The 20,937-nt window shown below is 39.4% G+C and overlaps 2 long non-coding RNA genes across 3 annotated transcripts in view; both read right to left on the bottom strand.

Annotated features, from left to right (window-relative positions):
- The window catches only part of LOC122456263, a 43,579-nt gene extending 35,183 nt beyond the window's left edge, over window positions 1–8,396 (bottom strand). Inside the window, exons 1-3 of one of the 2 annotated variants that reach the window (XR_006275057.1) lie at window positions 8,179–8,396; window positions 7,989–8,119; window positions 3,617–3,734 (exon numbers count right to left, since the gene is read on the bottom strand). This is a non-coding gene — a long non-coding RNA (uncharacterized LOC122456263). Of the gene's footprint in view, window positions 1–3,616; window positions 3,735–7,988 lie in introns of both variants that reach the window. The other variant, XR_006275056.1, reaches the window with a different exon arrangement.
- Window positions 8,397–8,416: 20 nt separating this feature from the next.
- Window positions 8,417–19,133, bottom strand: LOC119841417. The gene is made up of 3 exons (XR_005288538.2): window positions 19,010–19,133; window positions 17,690–17,831; window positions 8,417–9,096 (listed from the first exon to the last, which is right to left on the bottom strand). It is a non-coding gene; the product is annotated as an uncharacterized LOC119841417 (long non-coding RNA).
- Window positions 19,134–20,937: the final 1,804 nt, after the last annotated feature.

Genomic DNA, 20,937 nt, shown 5'->3' with positions numbered 1-20,937 from the left:
GAAAGCAGCACATTGCACAAAGGAGTATAATTTTGGTGGACAAGGAATGGGAAGAGCAGACTGATGGATAGGGAGATATTATAGGGAGAGACAACGCAGAAACATTAACATACTTGGGCAGCACCATTAGCCAGGATGATGGAACAAGTCAGGACATCCGGAACAAAATCAATAAAGGTAGGAACACCTTCAGGAGCTTAAATACAATCTGGAAATCATCAAAATACAACACCAAAACCAAACTCAATATTTATCAGAGCTGCATACTTTCAACATTACATTCTAAAATGCTTTTCAAGGCTTTTACAACCAACAGAAACATTGTCATTTAGTTGAATTGTGATAATAAATCGACACAGTGGTTCAGATTTCTTTAACAAATCATAACAACGCTGAGAATTTAAAACTGTCAAGCACCCAAAGTAAGGCACATGGTATGGATTTTAATTTCCCAGAGCTGACTGCATATATTAGCAATTAATCTTTATACAAAAATATCAGCCATTTTGTTAGATATATATTGATGACACCCCACTCTATGCCTCTCTCTTGCTGAGTCCAGTTTCCAGTCTCTGAGTAAAAATAGGGACATTGACAGAAATCATGGATCCAGTGAACTCCATGGGAGTTTTGCCATTAATGTAAACGGAGCCAGGGTTTCACCCATGGATAGAAAGCAGTTGGTTCAATCATCATAGATCAGAAGGGATGCTCGTTAGCAGAGGAGAACACTGGCAAACTTGATCTCAGTTGATGGCATCCTTCCCTTGATAGTGACTGTAGTGCACAACCTTAGGGATCTGGTGGACTTGTCTCTGCTCCTGAACTCCCAGTAGGAAGCCTGTTTGGCTACCTAGCTATCTGTGACTGTCCAAAAGAAAAAAAACTCTTCCCTGGTGAATGAGAACATCATCATAATGCTTTTATCACCTCCAGGCTAGATTTTTGTCATACATTATACCTTGGATATCCCCAGGCAGCCAGGAAGTGCTGCTGTACAGCACATTGCAGCCTATCTGCTAACTGTGCACCACACTACTCACCAACCCAGTACAGAACCCAAGTCCTGGACCTCATTTACAAAGCCCAAACCTGGCTGTCTCAAACTGCCTCTCTCCATGCCCTAGAGCAATGATTTCAATCAAAACAGACACTTCAATTGATGGGGCAGGCCACACCTTGCAGGGACCAGGAATGCCTGATAGAGAATCTTAGTGATGAACCCACGACCGTGGGTCTCTTCCACCAGAGATTAGATTCACTGTCATCTTGCCATGTTCGGAGGATGGTGCAAGGCTCCTTTTCTTCAGTCAGGCATTGTCATAATATTCAGATAAAGAGCTTATCATGGGGCCTGAACCTTCAAGTTATGTGGTCTGAAGGTAGGTAAAGGGGGAGAGGAGCATTACGTAATTCATGGATTTCCAAAGAATCAATCACAGCTCTGCAGAACACCAGGAACTATGGGTTATTAAGAAATATATCTCTCTCTATATATATATATCACTCTTTAGAAAAGAATTAGTTGTCTACATCCTTTCTATGTTTCTGTTTTAAATGCATAAAATATCAGTTATTTTTTCAGTGATAGATTATCAGAGGTATGTAAAACTGATTGTATTCATCAGCTTTTTATCAGGCACAGTGGTCATCACACTGCTTATTTGTCCCACACAAATCTCAGTTGTAGAGTATTTCATCTTGTATTGGGAAAGGCAGTTAGCTGATCAGTCTTTTCCTGGTGTGCATTTAATTTCTGGCTCGGCTTCTTTGGGTAGGTGGGTGCAGTTCATTGCCTTCTATGGCTTCTGCCCACTATATGAGAGAATGTACAAATTACAGAGAGTAGGCTTCACACTATAGCAACAAGCATCTTGTATGGGAGTGAAGCTGCAAGGGTCCTTTGCTGCAAGGAAGATATTCTGAGATCTAATAAAAACTGCTGGTGTTTAATGATTGGCTTGTTGCAATTGTTTTGTTCTCAGAAAAGTCAGATAAGCCAAATAGGAGATACACTGAGGGAATGAACCAAAAGATAAAAGACTATGAAGTTCTCTAGGCTGCACGGGGGAGAATTAAAACTAAACAGCTCCTACTACAACCTACACTTTGTGCTTCCTTCCATTCCTGGCAGGCTATTCTTTCCAGAGGGTGCAAACACACACACACACTCCTCCCCCAACATCCCCAGCTGTATACTCATCTTCCTCTGACTCCTTCACCCCAAATATATCAGCTCAACCTACACCAGCAATCAGCTGTGCTGCTGCCTATTGCTAAAGCAGCAGTGGTTGGGTCCTAGGTCTTGTCCAGTTCTGCACAGGGCTGACTAATATATTAAATAAAAAACAATACTTCATCTCAAAAGACAGCTAAGGTTGATAAGTGACAACAAACTAGTTACCCAGATCATTCACAAAAGCCAAACACTTAACATCAAAGAAATGAAGAGCTAAGGCCAGCATAAAACATGCACCACCCACATAAGCAGAAACAGGTTAATCTTACAAGGGACAAACAAATGCAAATTTCGCGCGACCTTAATTCTGGCTCATGGACTGACTATGTGCATGTATGTGTGTGGATGCGCACATTTCCTCCCAGGCTGATATACTTTTCGCATACAAAGTGGCCCTGCACATAACAAGTGCAGCATCAGAGAAGGGCAAAAATGTGCTTTATGCCAGCTTGGCATCATCCCACCCATCTCCACCTTGACATGCATAGTGTTTTTCAACCCTGACCTGTACAGCTTTCTCTTCAACCATAGCCAAAGGTCTATAGACAATTAGTACAATGCTTTCAGTCAGTTCCACAGGAGATGACAGTACATCCTACACTTAAAAGTGTAAGCAGAGTTTTCTACCTGACCATTTTCACAAAGAGTCAATGAATCCACTCTTGCTGCCTCTCTTTTTTTGTATTGCGTGTTTTTAATACCACTTCCAAAAACCAAAATGTGCACTTTATATCTAGAAGTCGTCCCTGGAGAAGAGAATCAAATGCTCAAGCTCTTGATAGCATTCAGCACTTTGGACACAGAGTCCTGATAAAATATTAAAACTAGTATAGTTTTAGTCTAAGGTTGTCTCTGCCAAGATGCCACCTTTCGCTAAACCTCACAAGTAACTGACATTAATAGCATGGTGCCAGAGACACTACTTGTGTATATACACGTACACATTACTTCAGAAATATTGCTTTGCCCTTGCTCAGATTTGCATCCACTCATTAATCATTAAAGCATTGAGGTGCAATAAATTGTGCCTTATGTAAGCAAGAGCAAGCAACAGGGTGTGTGATTACAGCAGGAGGCAAGCCTTCCTCTGGTATGTTTCAAAGCAAAAGGTAGCTCTGAAGTGTTGAAACAGAATTCCTTCAAAATGCAAGGCCAACAAAATACTTTTGTACCGCCAGCCAATTAGACTGCAACTGCTGAAAATTTAATATTGTAGACATACAACCTGTTCGTGAGCAAAACAGTTTTACAGAGCAGCTTGACATTGCTTATCCTGAATTATCTGAAGCAAAGATAGTTAATAATAGAAAAGGATTGATATGGCTAAATGCCTGCAAACACCTGCCAATCTGCTCAAAAGATGGGTGTTTTTCCTACCTGCCCACTGGCTGGAGATGACCTTGGCAGAAGGAAGCTTCTTCACTTTACTTTAGAAGTCGCTCTTGCTGTTCCTGCCTTTTCTTTGACATCCTGAAAATGCTTTCAGTTACTTTCACTGAGAAAAAGGAAACATCATTATAGCCACTTAGCATCTAATGGGAAAAAGTAGCTGAAAAAAATACTCCAACATCCTGCTACTATGTGGGGGACCTTAGCTTGCATCTAATAGCCAGTTTATCCATATATCCACAGGTCACCAGAAGCTGGAAGTACTACAAAGGCAACACACTCAACACTCTGCACTGAGGAACAGCAGCCCACTGTAGCTCAGAAACATGATGCTGGCTTATGTTATATAGAAATGTGTTGAAGCATAAGTAGGCCCAAAAATCTATTTTCTAAAAATAAGCTTGACAATAGCCTAGTAAAGCCTGGTAAAATATGAATAAAGTGAAGTAAGACTATTCAGAAACAAGTTAGATTTAAGTTAGGGCACAAACGCATGTAACGTTGTTAACGTGTTTTGGTCCTAACCTAGTTGTTACAAGTATTTTAGATAAAATGGAAAATTTTGGAAAATGCTACCTATACTGATAGTTATCGATATCACCAAAGACTTTTAAGCAAAAGTAGGTAGTCATGGGATTGGAGGGAAGGTTCTCTCATGGATCAGTAACTGGTTAAAATATAGGAAACAATAGGTAGGAATAAACGGTCATTTTTCACAGTGGAGAGAGGTAAATGGCAGAGTTACCCAAGGATCTGTACTGGGACCAGTGCTGTTCAACATATTCCCAGATGATCTGGAAAAGGGGTAAAGGTGGCAAAGCTTGCATACAATAAAAAATTACTCAAGATAGTGAAGTCCAAAGCTGACTGTGAAGAGTTCCAAAGAGATCTCACAAAGCTGGGTGACACGGCAACAAAATGGCAGATGAAATTCAGTGCTCAGGAATGCAAAGTAATGCACATTGGAAAACATAATCCCAGCTATACATACAAAATGGTGGGATCTAAAGTACCTGTTACCACTCAAGAAAGAGATCTTGAAATCATCATGGCTTGTCCTCCGTAAACCTCTGCTCAAAGTGCACTAGCAGTCAAAAAGCTGACAGAATATTAGGAACCATTAGGAAAGGGATAAATAAGACAGAAAATATCACAATGCCACTATATAATTCCATGGTAGTTCTGGTAAAAAAAAAAGATATAGTAGAAGTGGAAAAAGTAAAGAAAAGGGCAACAAAAATGATGAGGGGTATGGAAGAGCTTCCATATATGGAGAAGTTAAAAAGTCTGGGACTGTTCAACTTAAGAAAAAAGCTGACTAAGGGGGATCTGATAGAGGTCTATAAAATCATGAATGGTGTGAAGAAAGTGAAGAGAGTTATTTACCCCTTCACATTACACAAGAACCAGGGGACACCCCAACAAAATGAATATGCATCTGGTTAAAAACAAACATCAGGAAGTACTTCTTCAGACAATGCGTGCTCAACCTGTGGAACTCATTGTCGGGGGATACAGTGAAGGCTAAAAGTATAATTGGATTCAAAAAAGAATGAGTTAAGTTGATGGAGGATAAGTCGATCTAGGGCTATTAGCCAGGGTGGTCAGGAACACAACCCCGTGCTCCGAGTGTCCCTAAATCTCTGATTGCCAGGAGATGGGACTGGATGAAAGGAGATGGATCACTCAATAATAGCAGTGTACTGTTAATTCCCTCTGAAACATCTGACACCAGCCACTGTTGGAAGACAGGATACTGGGCTAGATGGACCATTGGTCTGACCCAGTATGGCTATTCCTATGTATGGAGTTTATGCAGATATTAAGATTATGCTAAATATTAAGTAGCCAATAAGAAAGTAGAAAATATTTAATTATGGTGGCAGAAATGTAGCTATGGTAAAAGGTGGATTTAATATTAACTAATTAGGGAGTGCTATAAATTATTATGAAAAGGGTAGCATGCTAATTTAGATTAGGGGCACCCATCCACTCTCAAGGTACCAGTAGAGAAAGGATTATGCCCATTCTGCCCATCCAAGGACCGATCACCTCTGGATGCATCATTTCACTTAGCATGTGAGTATCAATGCAGTGTATGGTTCCATTGTAATGTCTGTTTGCTTAACTCACTATTTTATTTTAAATGAATTCTTTAATTTTATCACTCATTGTGTCATTCACAGTCCTCCACTAAATTAAATTATCTGTAGCCACCCTGGAGGCTAAAACCATAAAGAATTCAGTTTAGTTTTATTCCTTATCTTTAAGCTACTAATTGTGAATACATAAATCAAAGGTTACACCACTAGCATCTTAGAGTGTGAAACTAACAAGCATTGAAGAGCGTCCAGTTAAGTCGTCTGTTTATATGGAGCATCAACAGATGACAGATTTAAGTGTAGAAATCCTGGGGACTTCTGAACTCCATCAAATGTTTGGAGGACTCCGCCGGGGCAGTTAGCCCATCCTACACATCTCTTTAGTTGGAGTCTCAGGGCTTAGTGGGTTGGCGTTACATTGTTAGTGCAACCAAAAATAGAATTGAAATTTTGCATTAAAGATTTTCAGTTGTTGGGCACTATCAGGTGGTCTAGTTCATGTGAGGTCCCTACAGTTGGGACACACTGAAGTAGATGATTCCCATGAAAATTAATAAACCTTTGGGCTCATTTCAGATCAGATGCAGACATTGGAAAATATCATGCTTTGAGCCACACCAAAGCTGACAATGTAATGATACTGCTGACACTGAGATCGTATCAGTTGGGTGCATTTAACTTCAAGAAGTACTTTTAATATATCAAGATGTTGTTCAATACATTTTGAAAACTTTATTTTATGCAGTATGGGTGTGATTTACTCCTGTGCAGTGGGACCACACAAGAGCTAAACACCACTTGAGCTCCACTTCAATCTTACACTAAAAAACAAATTACATTTTACCCAGTTTTCTTGCCCAATAGCTTAAGTAGGAGCTGAGTGGCGAATTGTCCTTTGGCAGGCTCAGTGCACAGGGGTGAATCTCATCTCTATTATAAGTAAGGTTTTCTCTTAGACTCCAGATTTGGACAGAAAACATTCTGGATTCTCTGTGATACTGTAAAGAATCCAAATTAGAAACTGCAGTAACATTATGTTTGCAATTCAAGATTAGATTATTTTGAATCTGCTTTGTTTTGATTGGTTAGAATTTATTTATATTTTTTTATCCTGTTAGAGCCCATTAAGTTTGATTCAAACCTGGATACTTTTTGCTCCTCTAAGAATTTATGAGCACGAATCCACCTCCCATCTTGCTAACTCTGTCTCTACTTGATGCTTTCTTCTATGCCTTGTTGGAGATGATCTTTAAAGACAGCCTCCCCAAGACAATTAAGTTTAGAAAAATAAATATATGCCTTTGTCTATCATTTATAATTTGAACTGTAAAATTGAACTTAGCACACTTGAGATATAAATGTTAAATGGAAACATCAATGGAAAATTTTATTAGGATTGATTTGTGATAGCATTGCTTGTGGTGAGAATTTGAAGGAAGATAACATAAGAACGGCCAAAGTAACCATATCCGTGTACTGCTGTGAGATGGCAAATGGAAGAACCCATATATATATATATATATTTTTTCCTACATTGTCCCCTACAATAAATGCTCCTTATTATGAAATGGACAATGTCAATTCTGTACCTTTAAGCACCTTTAGTGTTCATTGTTTCCCATTCTAGAGTCCAGGCTTTTTATCCTGGAGCCCAATTTATTCATTTTCAAGACCAGCAGATCAACTTCCAACTCCATATTATCCATTTTGCTACCAACTCCATCCAGTAAGGAGTGAAAACCATTCATGCACAGAATGGTTGGATGGGAGCAAGATAGTGCATAGCATTGTTCTCTGAAGCTAATTGTGAATAGTTTGAAAACGTTGCTAGTGAATATCTGGTAACGGTTCTTTACTTCTTGGGCATATTTCACAAAAGTTAGCCTTCTAGTTTATTTCTGATAAACTGGCTAAATCATCTTAGTGTCACCTAAGCACTATGATGCTCCAGTTCTAGGTGCTACATAAACCCCTAGAATAGATAAATCTGGGAGTTAAAACACTTTACACAGCAGCACTTCTATACTCCCAAAATGCTGGACAAGCTTTGCTCGCACCACCAATATATCATAAGGTAAAGATTGTGCAAACTAAATTAAATCGAAAAAACTTTTTCAGAGAAGCAGTGAAGAAAAGGGAACTACTGAGTCTCAGATGTCATAGTGCATGATGATTAAAATAAAGTTTCAGTGTTGAGCACTAACTCCCTCCCCCCAGTACTATTTTAAAAAACTTTTAAAATATGTTAAATAACTTACTGGGCTATATCCTCCTGTCTCTGTACTGCCGCAAACTGGGAATATTTGAATTCTGAAGGCCAGATTCTGCTCTCAGTCACACTGATGTGAACTCAAATTAACTTTAGTGGAGTCACTCTAGATATACACCACTGTAAGTGAGAACAAAATCTAGTCCAGAGAGCCTAACAAATAACTCATAATACTGTACATATGGCCAAATTCTGCCCTGACTTGCACCCTTTGCTACACCAGTGATTTCAGGACTATTGCATGGCATTTAAAAAAAGGGCAGATTTTGGCCCATTGTATTGAACTATGCACTAAAGGCTCAGATTTCTGTTTATGGTTGAAATTCCACTGGCAATTAAAACTGCACAGTGGCTGTACATTGGTAGGGATTGAGCCATGACTCTTCTGTACATTCAGAAAAGCCCTAGACCCCTATAAATTCTATGCAGAAATGCAACCCTGAATCCTTCATAGAAACTGAACATTCAGCTTTATTTGATTTAATGAACTCATATGTATTTAGGCAGGTAGTTTTCATTTATGCCTACCTTATATAATAGAAACAATAGACTAAAAATATCCCTTGACCAAGTACATGATTGAAGCCTTATCAATAGAACTTAAATCTTAATAAGACAGAAGGCCTTAAAAAAAAAAAACTTCTTAAAAACTCAACTAAGTGTCCATTTTAGCATCAGTCAGAACCTCCCAACTATCAGATGTTTCAGAGCCAAAACATGTATGCATCTTGGTCAGTTTTGTTGGGCTGCTGCCTTTGTTGGTTGGTTTGCACAACTGCATATTACTGCTTTGGAAAGAACTAGCTAATTTAAAGTTAACTATCACAGCATTATAGATAATTTGGCAAAAAGCAACACAATGCACTCTTTTAAATTACGTTATTTAAAAATGAATTGGGTTAGAACAGTGATACTGTGCACCAAGTGACAATTGCTGTTATACAGAGACTGACGCTGCAGTGTACTGGCAGCCCCTGTTGAAGGCATGAATCCTCTGCCCTGAAACCATAGGGGGTCAGGTTGTTCAAGTAGCCCTTGAAAACAAAGACAGCATTCATCTTGATTTTCATTTAAACTTCTAGAGCAGCGGCAGACTCCTGGGTAAACAGAAGGAGGGCGGGGGAGAGAGATAAAACAGCAGAAGTGATGAAGGATGAAGTGATCAAAAGTTCTCTGATGAACTTTTATGCATTGCATGTTGATACAAGCTAAGCAGTCTCTATTCCACAATTCAATCCTACCCTGGAGAGTTGCCTGTACTTTCTTTTCTCCTCTGGCTGCCCACACAATTATTCTGCCTAAGCAGTACCAGCTTTTGCCTTAAGCTTGTTTTCTTTAGTTTTGGATCTCACTGTGTGTCTTGTGCTATTTCAAATGTTATTTCTGATTTTTGAAATATTATGTTAAAAAAAAAAGCACCTGAATGCAGAGCTCACACCAGACTGAGACTACACAATCACTTAATCTCAAAAAGAAGAGGACGACTTGTGGCACCGTAGAGACTAACAAATTTATTTGAGCATAAACTTTCATGAGCTACAGCTCACTTCATCGGATCTCAGCAATTCTTTGGTTTTACAAAATCCTGTGCTAGATCTAATACAGTGCATTTGCAATGCCTCTAAGTAGAAGTAATCCAGGATCAAACTGATACCTGTTTCATTTTATATAATGGGCAAATCTCAAATGACTTGGATAGTTCTGTTCAGCTGGGATATATACTTACTGATTCAGATGCTGATTCAGAATTTATGTGAAATACATGAACCTGTTGAGTCTATAAAACCTGTGCAAAGAATAGCCCCTCACAGTATTTTGGCACCTCTCTTCCTGCTCTTGAGAGCAGAGAGTTGTGAAAAGGAAATAAATATTTCACAGTGTCTGATTTTCAAGAGAGATCAGCATCCACAATTGGAACCAGATTTTTGAAAATGCACAGCCCCCCAGCAGCTCACGAAAGTTTATGCTCAAATAACTTTGTTAGTCTCTAAGGTGCCACAAGTACTCCTTTTCTTTTTGCGAATACAGACTAACACGGCTGCTACTCTGAAACCTGTCAGGAACTGTTTTCCAGCCACTTCATTTCGGCTGTTTAAGAAAAATCTGGCTCTCAGAGTTTATCCAAACATTTTTGAATGAGAAAAGTTTGGGGTCTGAATTCTCTGAGAGTTTTGAGCTTGTTTTCATTAGGGCTTCCATGGAACTACTCACAGACTTAAAGTTAAGCAAATGCTTAAGAAATGAATCAGGGCCAAAGAGTTCATCTTCTTGAAACCTTGATTCAACTGCAGCAGTTTCTATAGACCCTGAGTATTCCTTGCAGGTCTTCCATCAGAAAATTCATGCAGAGGCTGACCCTTCTTAACTGATGAAATCACAGCTTTAGCTGGCATGGTTGCAATAAAATGTCTCACCACAAACCTCATCTGTTCTTTAACATCCAATTTATATATATTTTCTGCTCACTGAGGTCACACTGTTAACTCCAATGAAAATCAGGTTAAAAGACTCCCTTTGGCTTTAATAGTAGCTATGTCAGGCATTCGATCAGTACAATGAAGAGATGCCCAACCAACCCATAACTATATCAGTACTCCACTAGGGACTGTAGTGCCCAAGTTGGCTCAATAGCACAGCAACAACCTCAGGTGTCTTCAGATATTTTGGGAAAGAGTATGTTGAAATTTCTTGTCTTGCTTGGAGCCAAACCACAAGTTTGCCTGTCTCTGAGGAAGGCACAAATTAAGTTTATAATCTTGAAGCCAGGAAAAGCAGGAAATAGTTTCCCCAAGCAAAAAAAACCAACATATTTTGTTGCAGTCACCATTCCTCTTAGTGGTGGAGAATAAGTACATCAGGCCACTGACCCATTTTATTAAAAATTGTATCAAATTAAATGTAAGAACACAAATATTAATCTTCTCCAAAGCAGGTTTTTTGCAGGCTAATGCTGCAAATAAGCACAAATTCAACCACTACACAACTCTATTAATACAGGAATTATTACATACACCAGCAACTTAATCTTTCCATTGTTAACTTACATTGTTTACACTGCTTAGCTCTCTTAAATGATGCCTTAATTTAAAAAAAACAAAAAAACACCTCTTTGGGCAGATTGTGACCTGGACTATATACTTGTATTAGAGAAAAATAATTCCTATTACACCCCTTCCTGGACTATCCAGAACTTGCTTTGCACAAGCGAACCTACATGGACACTTCTCCTGCCCCTGAATGGGTGGGCAGTGACTGCACAGAAATAGGTAGATCCTTTGCTCCACACCCCTGCTTATTGGTCAGCTTACTGAAGGTGGGTAAAGGGGAGTGGGGAATAATGACTTACAACTGTATAGGCTTGCAGGAAAGCCAGGAGACAACAGAGGGGGAACTGTAATCAGCTGTCTGAGGCATGACGACTCCCTGGGTGAGTCCTGGGGTGGGGCAATTCACACACAACCCTTGGCTGAGGGCTGTGCCTTAATCTACCCCATTGTGAATTTCCTTGTGGGTTTTTAAACACATTTTCCAATTGTTATTCATACCATTAAGCAGACCTTGAAATAAATAAATACACTTGGCCTGATTCTTCACTCTGCTTCACCAGTTGTACATTTGTTATACCGGCACCTAAACTGTGAGCTCTTTGGCGCAGGGACTGTCTTTTTGTTCTGTGTTTGTACAGCATCTAGCACAATTGGTTCTGGTCCCATAACCGAAGCTCATAGGGACCACTGCAACACAAATAATAAAAATATGCAGTGAAGCGAGTCATACATAGTATTGTCATCATTTGTGGGTTTTGCAATAGTTAAAGTTCATTCTCTATTGGGGATTATTGTTCTATATTATTTATTATTTTAAAACAAGCCTGTTCTTAAGTTATAGGGATGCACTAAAGGCTTGATACAAAGTCAATTGAAGTCAGTGGTAGATCTCCCATGGACTCCGGCTCAGGCCCTAAAATATCTGAATTCATTAAGCTCTCTATTATTTTAACAGACACTTTGATATATATTTTGTACAAGAGTTAAAAAAACCCTCAGGATCAAATTTTTATACACCAGGCAGGAATATTTATCATCAAATTATATAAAATTCTTGAGAACGAGGGTTTATAATTGAACGGTGTGCACAGCTATAGCTAAAGTAGCATTGCTGGTCACCCCACTCCAATGCAGAAAACTCAAATTAAATCCAAAATCCAGGAGAAAAGTTTTGTTCAGTTCAGCCAGAGGGCTCATTACATTCTTGTACAGATGACATGGAGCTTTTTGATCTGAACTTACAAAGATCCACCAGCCATTCCCTCACCCATGTCAGAGGGGCATGAGAGAAATAGGGGCTACTATGGCCACAGTGCTACTCCTTTACTTCTCCATGGAGATTCCTTTCCTCCCAGCCATTGACTGAGCTGTAGCAATGAACAGGGTCATTGGCATGAGCATCTCTAGAACCCAGTACTATCCAAAGCAGACGTTCCCTGACACCTCCACCTCCTGGCATTAGCAGGATCTTACTTCAGTCAGTTTTCTGAGAACCGGAGATATACAGAGTATGCTACACTCATATATTCCTCACTGCTTGTTGGCTAATTTTGTTCTTATTGTTAACCCAGAGGCTGTTGCAAAAATACAGCCATATAATGGCTCTCATTATACAGTGATGATTGTTGAAAAAGTTTCTTTCTATTGCACAGTAATCTATAATAAATCACTCATGTACCTGTCAACTTAATCTTCATTACAATCCATTACTGCAAAGATTTCTATAATCTGACAGAAGATTTACTGGGTATAAATGTGTGCCTGAGGGCTGACTGTAATTAGAGATGGGACAGAATCAACACACCCACAGCTTGTTAGTGCTATTATACAGAAAAGTGTGAAATTCTCACAATTTGTGAATCTCATGAAAAAAAATGGATTTTCCTCACTAACTCGGCAGGAAGTCAAGACCTGCCACATCCATCGCACATTTCACAGTAATATTCCCTGCTGATCCTGTGCAGACATCTACTTTTACCTGTAAAAATGGCTGAGAGTTTGCATTCTACAGCAAAAATGACTTTTTTGCAAAAATTAATGGAAATTCAGCCCATTGTCCAAGTTCCGGGATTTTTTTATTTTTTTTTTTTGAGGTGATCAGTCTGTGAAGTTAAAGGTATTTTCACATAATTTCCTTTCAGTAAAGTGAGCTAAAAAGAGAAACAAAACTAAAGAACTCCAAAGTGATCTGAACATGTGGATGATCAAGAAAGCTAGACATTTAATGAATCTGGAAATCAACTTTAAACCTTCTCACAGCCCCTGTGCCCCACAGGAAAGATTGCTCCATTCGTTATAATCCACAAAAGCAAATAAAAATATTGCAGAACTATATAATAATTTTATGGATCTTCCTTTGGCTGGTTACAGGGTCAAATCACTAGCACTCATCCTACTACAGAGGCAGCATAGGCCAAGTCGCTGGTAGTGTGTGAATCTGTAGTGTGTTAACTTTGTACTTGGTTACAGGAAGTGAGGGCAGAGGTGATGACTCCCAGGTTCAGAAATGAATTTACATCTTTAATAATTTAATTACAACTAAGCCTTTGGCTAAGAAGCCACAAACTGAGTGCCCCTAAAGAAGTGAACACATGACTGGGAGGGGGAATAATCTCATTTCCGTATCGGTTAATATACTGGTTTAAAAGAGATGGAGTTTCACAATTTCCACTGAAAAAGCTGCTGGTGCCAATATCAATTTCATGTGCAAACCTGAATGTTTCTGTAAGTGCCAGTGAACTAACATATTTAATCCATTTTACTGTGGATTAAATATGCTAGTTCACTAGCATTTACAGAAACATTCAGGTTTGCGTATGAATACTAAAGACACAAAGATGTTGTATTTGTGCTCAAATCTAGCTTCTCACAGGCCCTGTCCATCTTTGAGGTAGGCTTCATTTATTGCTTCAGAACTCAGACTTTCCTCTTTGCCCCTAACCTATTACCTCCTGAAGGTTACCGAATGGTTTTACTACCAGACATTAAAAACTGCACTTAGTTTTCTCACCTCTGAACTACCCAATTTTCTTTGTTTGTTTGAACTGTGCAATTCTCCTTCAATCTTCCTTACTCTCTTGACTTTCATGGTGGCACTAGTACATACCATCATCCACTTTAAGGGGTTATGTCCTTCCCTGGAATTCCTATCAGTACCACAGAGATTTCTTTCAAATCCATCATTTTGACATGGATTGTGAGTTTCTCAGAATACTTCTCATCCTTATTCATCAGTCTAGGTCACTGTCTGCATAAAGCATATAGAGAGGCATTGCTTCCTGCTCAAGGGATGTACTAAGCAGACAAATGCAATCTCCCTGAGAATGCCAAGAATCGCCTAGTTCTGGAATAAGCAGTCATCTTTTGTGGGGGAGCAGATTTGTAGGTGACCTGCAAAAAATCACTCAGAAAAAACAACACTCTCTCTTCTCATCTGAGCAGAAAGTTTACTGATATGGGGCGAGGTTTATTGCTTTTTAAACCTACTATTTTTGCCATCATTTTCTGATAAACTTGGCCTGTTGGGGTGGGGAAAGGACAGTTGCTCAGGGCAGTTGACTTCCTCACAATCTGCAGATGGAATTTGTCTCCTCTGGGCACACAACCGAAACAGCCTAGATATTGACAGTTCAAGAATTCTGCAGCTATGCCAGCAAGCTGATTCAGCCAACTGCTAATCTTTTTGCTTCAAGATTCCACACTAACACAAGATAACATTCAGAATTCCATTACCATTAAGAATTTCAATCACTTTCTCCCGACAAACAAAAGTAAAATAAGATCTAGTTATTCCCACCATATTTGTTCTACTTCAGCTGTATTCTTCCTCTAAATCAGAATAATCCTTTGTTTATTAAGGCATCAAGTTCTTAAATAAGAACTTATTCCTCCAAAATGCAAAAATGGTTTAGTTATTTTCAATTTAAAGAAAGACAGACATGGAAAATAGTTTTAAAAAAGAGTAGAAAATATTCCATTGGCTATGCTGAGATAGAATATATTTTCTGTGTTGCCTACTCTATTAGGTATTACTAAAAATGTCTGTCGTTAAAGAGGAATTTTGCTGTAAGAATTATCAGATTCTTCTTTATTCTGTTTTCCCCCACCCCCATTAAAATACAAATTATATATTTTTTAAATTTTAAATGCCTAGGCTCAGCCCTACTCTAGCAAATTTCTGCTCATGCAGAAGCAGATTGAAGGGCATACTAGGGAGACACAAAGGTAGTATAGGTCACCTTTATCTCCACTTCTCACTGAACATTAGGTGTGGTGCAACTTAGAAGGGTTGCTTTAACTTGTGCCCACTTGTTATTGCCCCACAAGAATTTGTAACACCAGTCAAGGATGACCAGAGCATAGTAACACTGTGGCTATGATGACCTCTCTCAACATGCTCCCTGTGCTGGGGTCTCTGAGGGAGGGATTCCCCTATGTCAGGAAAATTCTCGATATGGTCTTTAAGCTGCCTTTATAGCCTCTTTGTGACTTCAGGGTGTCATAAAAGGTTGCCTTATTAGTGACCAGAATCTGACTCAGGCTCTGTACTACATGATACATGTGTAAGATAGAAAAATGCATATAATAATATAAACTAAGGAATATAAATATAAGGAATGGGTATGACTACTTTCATACATATGCACCACGGCCAATGTTTAGGTTGATCCTTACTTTCTAATGGCCAAATCTTCAGCTGGGGTAAATCAATCTAGCTTGATTTAGTTTGTACCAGCTAAGGTACATACATCCTTGTCCTGTGATAAATTTCTCAAGTTTAAATTTGCATTATTGTCTGGGTTTTTGCAGGAATACATATGCAAATGGGTCAATATAAACTCTGGACATCCTTCTGCCTCTGCTGATTACCTGTTCTCCCTAACTCCCCCAACTTGTTCTCTTCACTGCAGCCTCAATCCACATGCCCTCCATATTTCCCTTCAATCCTTCTCCTTGTCCCCTCCTTCAAGTCCCCGCTGCCCATCTTTATGTCTTTATTAAGCTAATTCCCTCCCAACAAAACCCAGTCAAAAAAAGAAACCAATCAACAAAACTATTGTGGCACTAACATGGGATTTGCAACTGCCATGTGGTTCACTCCATACGTTATATCCCTTCCCCCACAATTCTTAGTCTGTCTTGTATATTTAGACTATAAACTCTTTGAGATGGAGACTGTCTTTTACTCTTTGTTAGTACACTGCCTACCACAATGGGGCCCTGATCTCAATCAATCTTAGGATCAATTGGTGCTCCTCTAATACAAAGAATAAATAAAAATATGTATGTATTTATGTCTAGACCTACAAATACTGTAGAACTGTTTATTTTAGTGCATGTTTATTTCAGCACAAAGGATGCTGGCCATACATGTGCATTACATAATATTAATGCTCCAGGCCAGTCTCAGCTGGTCACTTGTTCGAAATATTTGCTATAAAGTAAGATTTCTTCTTTTACACCTAGTAACTAAGTAAATACAGTGTAAGAAATATACAGGGGCTGTGCTCAGCTCTTTCTGTTGTGGCCAATGCATGCTGCACCCTCTGATAGTTCAGTGTTTTTGTCATGGGAGCCTTGTTCTAATTCAGCTAGATTGAAACACACAAATATCTGTACAGTCTAAATCCCAATCCAGCTCCTATTAAAGTCCATGATAAAACTCCCAATGACTTTAGTAAGACCGGGTCCATGACATTTAGCTACAGCTTGCTGCTGAGGATGTTGTAACAATAGTCACTAGAATCAGAAGGTACTGCTCTTATCATCCCCCTTTTGTAACCCAGATTCAAGTTAAGTGACTGGGGCCAGGAAATACAGATCATTCTCCTTCCAGCACGATTGCACATCATATTACCATTACATAGTCTGTTACCAGCACTCCTGATCTCCCAGGGTACACAGGTACTGCACAATCCTCCTGGTGGGTTGAGAATGCATCCCCCTTGATAGACAGCCTGCCCACCCACCCACTGGCAGAAAGAGGTGGGAGCAGCCCCATGGCCCCACTCTGTCCCTTCCCCTTTGCACAGGCTGCCTAGGTGGGGGCACTGGCTCTCTGAAGCCCTTGTGGTCCCAATTGCAAGGTTCTTCCATTATGCCCAGCTTCTGTACTGGTGAAGGGTGCAAGCAGATTAAGGCTTCATTCCCCTCTCCCTCTCTTTGCACATCCACACAGAGAGCCAAGCACAGTCTAGCCCTAAAACATAGAACAGAGAACTGTATCTTGGAATGAATGCTTTGTAGGCACAATGCAATCCTCACACTTGCATCTGTTCATTGGGGTGCACCAACATTTTCACATCAAACATACCATAGCTGTGCCTAGCAGTTGTCTAAAATGTAAAGGCCCGTTTGTGTTCTGGGTTTCCTCGCATGTGCCAGAATAAATACAAGGGAAAAAGAACACACTTCTTTCTCCAAATTAGAAATTAAAAGAATTAGTAAAAAAAATTAAAATGCAGATACTTCACCATTTGGAAAAGTTTGGGATTTTTCAAAGCAATGTAAATACCTAAGCTGCACTGGTTCCAATCTCAGAAATATCACTGAAATGCCAATGGAAATGTTTCTTTAGAGATGTAATATTAAGAGGCAGAACTGAACTGAAGAGATGATAAAAAGCAAACTGTGTAGCACTTACTAATCTTGATAAATGGCTGTCCATGCTGCCAGGAGGAATTCATTGGGGATCATATACGAACCTTGGAGTTTCTGATGCGATAATTTAACTGTGGAATCCTTCTCTTCCACCTTGGGTAAATGAAAGTCAAAGCCAAGTGCACCTTTGAGAAAGAAAAGGATAGGGGTAGGTTGGTTGGAATGTGAAGAATTACTCAAGGATGTCCAGGACACACTGAAGCTTCTTTTGGGACAACTTCCTTTCTGCCCACTTCCAAAATGAAATATGAAGTAGAAAAGCAAATATTTTCTTAATAGTATCTGATGGGCCATAAAATTAAAGTGCAGTATGTAACTTGATGTGAGCTCAGAGGCAGATGATCGCATAAAGGTTTATTTCTCATGTGGCCTTCTTATCTATATCCTTCCAAATAAGTAGGACTGTAGTGCACATCCTGTACTCCATAAATTATAACTAAAGTATTGGAGAAACAATATTGTTTGTAGGCCAGATTCACCAGTCCTCACTAAGTCAAAACACCCTTTCAAGTCAATTTGCAGGAATTCACAATAATTATTTTAACTACTTGTTTCTTATAAGGATATAATTCCTTACTCGAGAAATATGCGGCTTCTTCCTTCAAATTCTCATCTCTATTAAGCAGCTGGCACTCCATAACAGGGAGGTGTGAACAACTGATGTTTTGGTTTGGATCTTTTTTTGAGCTTTTAAAATGTTTCTAAAACTAAAACTAAAATAAAGTTTGAAGTGCAAAAGTATCAAATAAAAAAATTGAAAAGTTTAACTTCACACACATCAAAACAGAAATCTTTTGATTTTTCAGGGGGTTTTTTTCCCTCCTTTACCTAAAACAATTTGGCAAATTCTACACAAGTTCACAGAAGGTTTCAGTAACCCAAGTTTGAACTGAAAAATTTCACCCCTCTCTACTCAGAATGTAAAGGGACTTTGGGAAACTAGTATGATAGAAAGTTTCACATAAGATGAAGTATGTGGAATAGATCTGGTTGCTAGATGGCAGAGCTGTGCAGGATGAATTAACAGGGCTAGTACACAGTATCCTAATAGTATGTAAGATAGTTAGTTGACTCCCGAGTGCCCCTTTTCTGGGGGAGGTGCCTCTGCAGGGCTGTGCTATCAATTTATCCCCTCTTCAGGGCCCCTTAACAACTGACAGCCCACAGGTAATTAAAACATTCCCCTCCTGGATCCCCATTATTTACTGGCACTCTAAGCCATAGTTTGATCACTTGTTCCCTTTAGCTGGGCAGTCCCTAGCACTTCTTCTCAGAGCTAAGTCCCAATTCTCTTGGGCTTTACCTGACTAGAGCTCAGCCTTCTCGCTTCCAAGCCCCCAAACCCTTCTGTCATTCAGGGTCCTCCTGGCCACTGCAGCCCCTCTCTGTCACAGCTCCTTTGATCTCTTTGTAGGAGCCTATCATATCCTCTGCAGTCTTGCTTTTATTTCCTGAAATTGCCCTCTCCTGCTGATCTTTATAGGGCAATCACCCTGCTCTCTCCCAGGTGTAGCTCATTCTGAAATCACGATTGGCAAGCCGCAGCCCTTAAGGGGTAAGCTACCCTGTTACACAGTATACTGAGGAGGCTTAGAACTTCCTTTTGGTATAATGGAGACACTTCTGACCTGTTAAGTTAGTAAGAAAATCAGAAGGAAAATGGCTACAAGAACAACATAATGGTGAGGCGGGTAATAGGCCCCTTCCTCAAGACCCTTCATGGAAGAAACTCTTAGTTTTGTCTATAGAAAGAAAAGAGGAACAGAATGCTTACTAATTTGTTACCTGCAAAACCACTGAGGGGGGAAAAAAAGCTCTCTCTTCTCATCACTTATTACTTCTTTGTTACCAGAGTTCTTTGAGGTGGACTCTGCATATTTCCACATCCCACCCTCCTTCCGTGCTTCTGCAAAGTCCAAATTAAAATATCTTGGTTTTTCCATACTAGCAGTGAAAGGACCTGCAGCAGCAATGGTGACATACCCCCTTTATACTCACACTCAGAATATGTTTGAGCACTAGATGAGGAGGGCATGGGAGCATTGGTGCTTAATGTGCACTGCTACTAGAAGCTTCTACCATCCTGCTGCACTGATTGGCATGAGTCCGAAAACCATGAATATGCAGAGTTCATCTCAAAGAACTCCAGTGACAAGTAAGTAACCTTCATTTTCTACTTTTTGGACACAGGTTACCTTTTGTTCAAGGTATCACAAGGGTGTGTTTAGAAAGAACTGTTTTTACCCAACGTAGTCAGCATACCTAATAAAGAGATGCAAAAAAAAGACCCAAATTGGGATGCTCACTTCTGTGGCTGGATAGACATACCCGGAGGCTATTAAGGCCACATTTAGGCTGCAATAAAAAAGTCAGCTAACTCTCTAGAGTGCTGAGCACCTAGCAACTCCCATTAAAATCAATTGTCTCACAGAACTCTGAATAGTCAGGCCACTTATTTAGGATTCAAAGCCCACTGAAGTCTATAGTAATCTATCCATTGACTTTGAAACAGGCCCCAGTTTAGGCTCCTATTTTCGAAAATTTTGATCCATGTGTTTGAGATCTTCTTGCCACCCATAAAAGTTATGTATGTGGCTACAAACTGTAGACAACAGGTTGAGAGTGATTTTGTCACCCTCAGAAAGATGTTTTAATTAATTTACATTTTTTGTAAAGTATATAGCTGAAAAAGGTCTTTTCAGAATATCTTTTTTAACGGCAAAATACTGCAGGAAAGCAAACAAACCACATTAATTACACTACAGGCTGTACAGGAGGCTTCCTTTGTGGGAGAAAGGTATTATTAAAACATAACCTATATTCATGTTAATGACAACTGCTCATTAGTTTAATACACAGGATGTTTCTAAAACAGTTTTCCCACAGATTGCAGTGCTAGTACTCTGGGAAAGGGCTTCATTGCTTTTCTCTTCTGTTCAACTCTAGTGTGGGGGTTAACATTTATTCGTTATAAGCAACAAGCCCTATTTTCTTTAATGGATTGGCATTTCCAGGTCAGATGAGATCAATCTACACCAGCAATGTTTTTGAGCTGTTAGTGTGTTATGTAATCAACTAAATGCTAGTTCAGCCTGGAGCCATTTACTTTGTAGAGCCAGAACTTAGCTGACTTTAAAGAAGAAGCAAGCAAGCTTGCAGAAAGAGACTGATTTCAGTGAAAGATAAATTCATACTTACTAAAACATTAATACTTCTAAATCAATTAGAGTA

The sequence above is a fragment of the Dermochelys coriacea genome, chromosome 12 (genome assembly GCF_009764565.3).
Source record: "Dermochelys coriacea isolate rDerCor1 chromosome 12, rDerCor1.pri.v4, whole genome shotgun sequence".
In the NCBI taxonomy this organism is placed as follows: domain Eukaryota; kingdom Metazoa; phylum Chordata; order Testudines; family Dermochelyidae; genus Dermochelys; species Dermochelys coriacea.
This window is presented reverse-complemented; position numbering and strand designations above follow the sequence as displayed.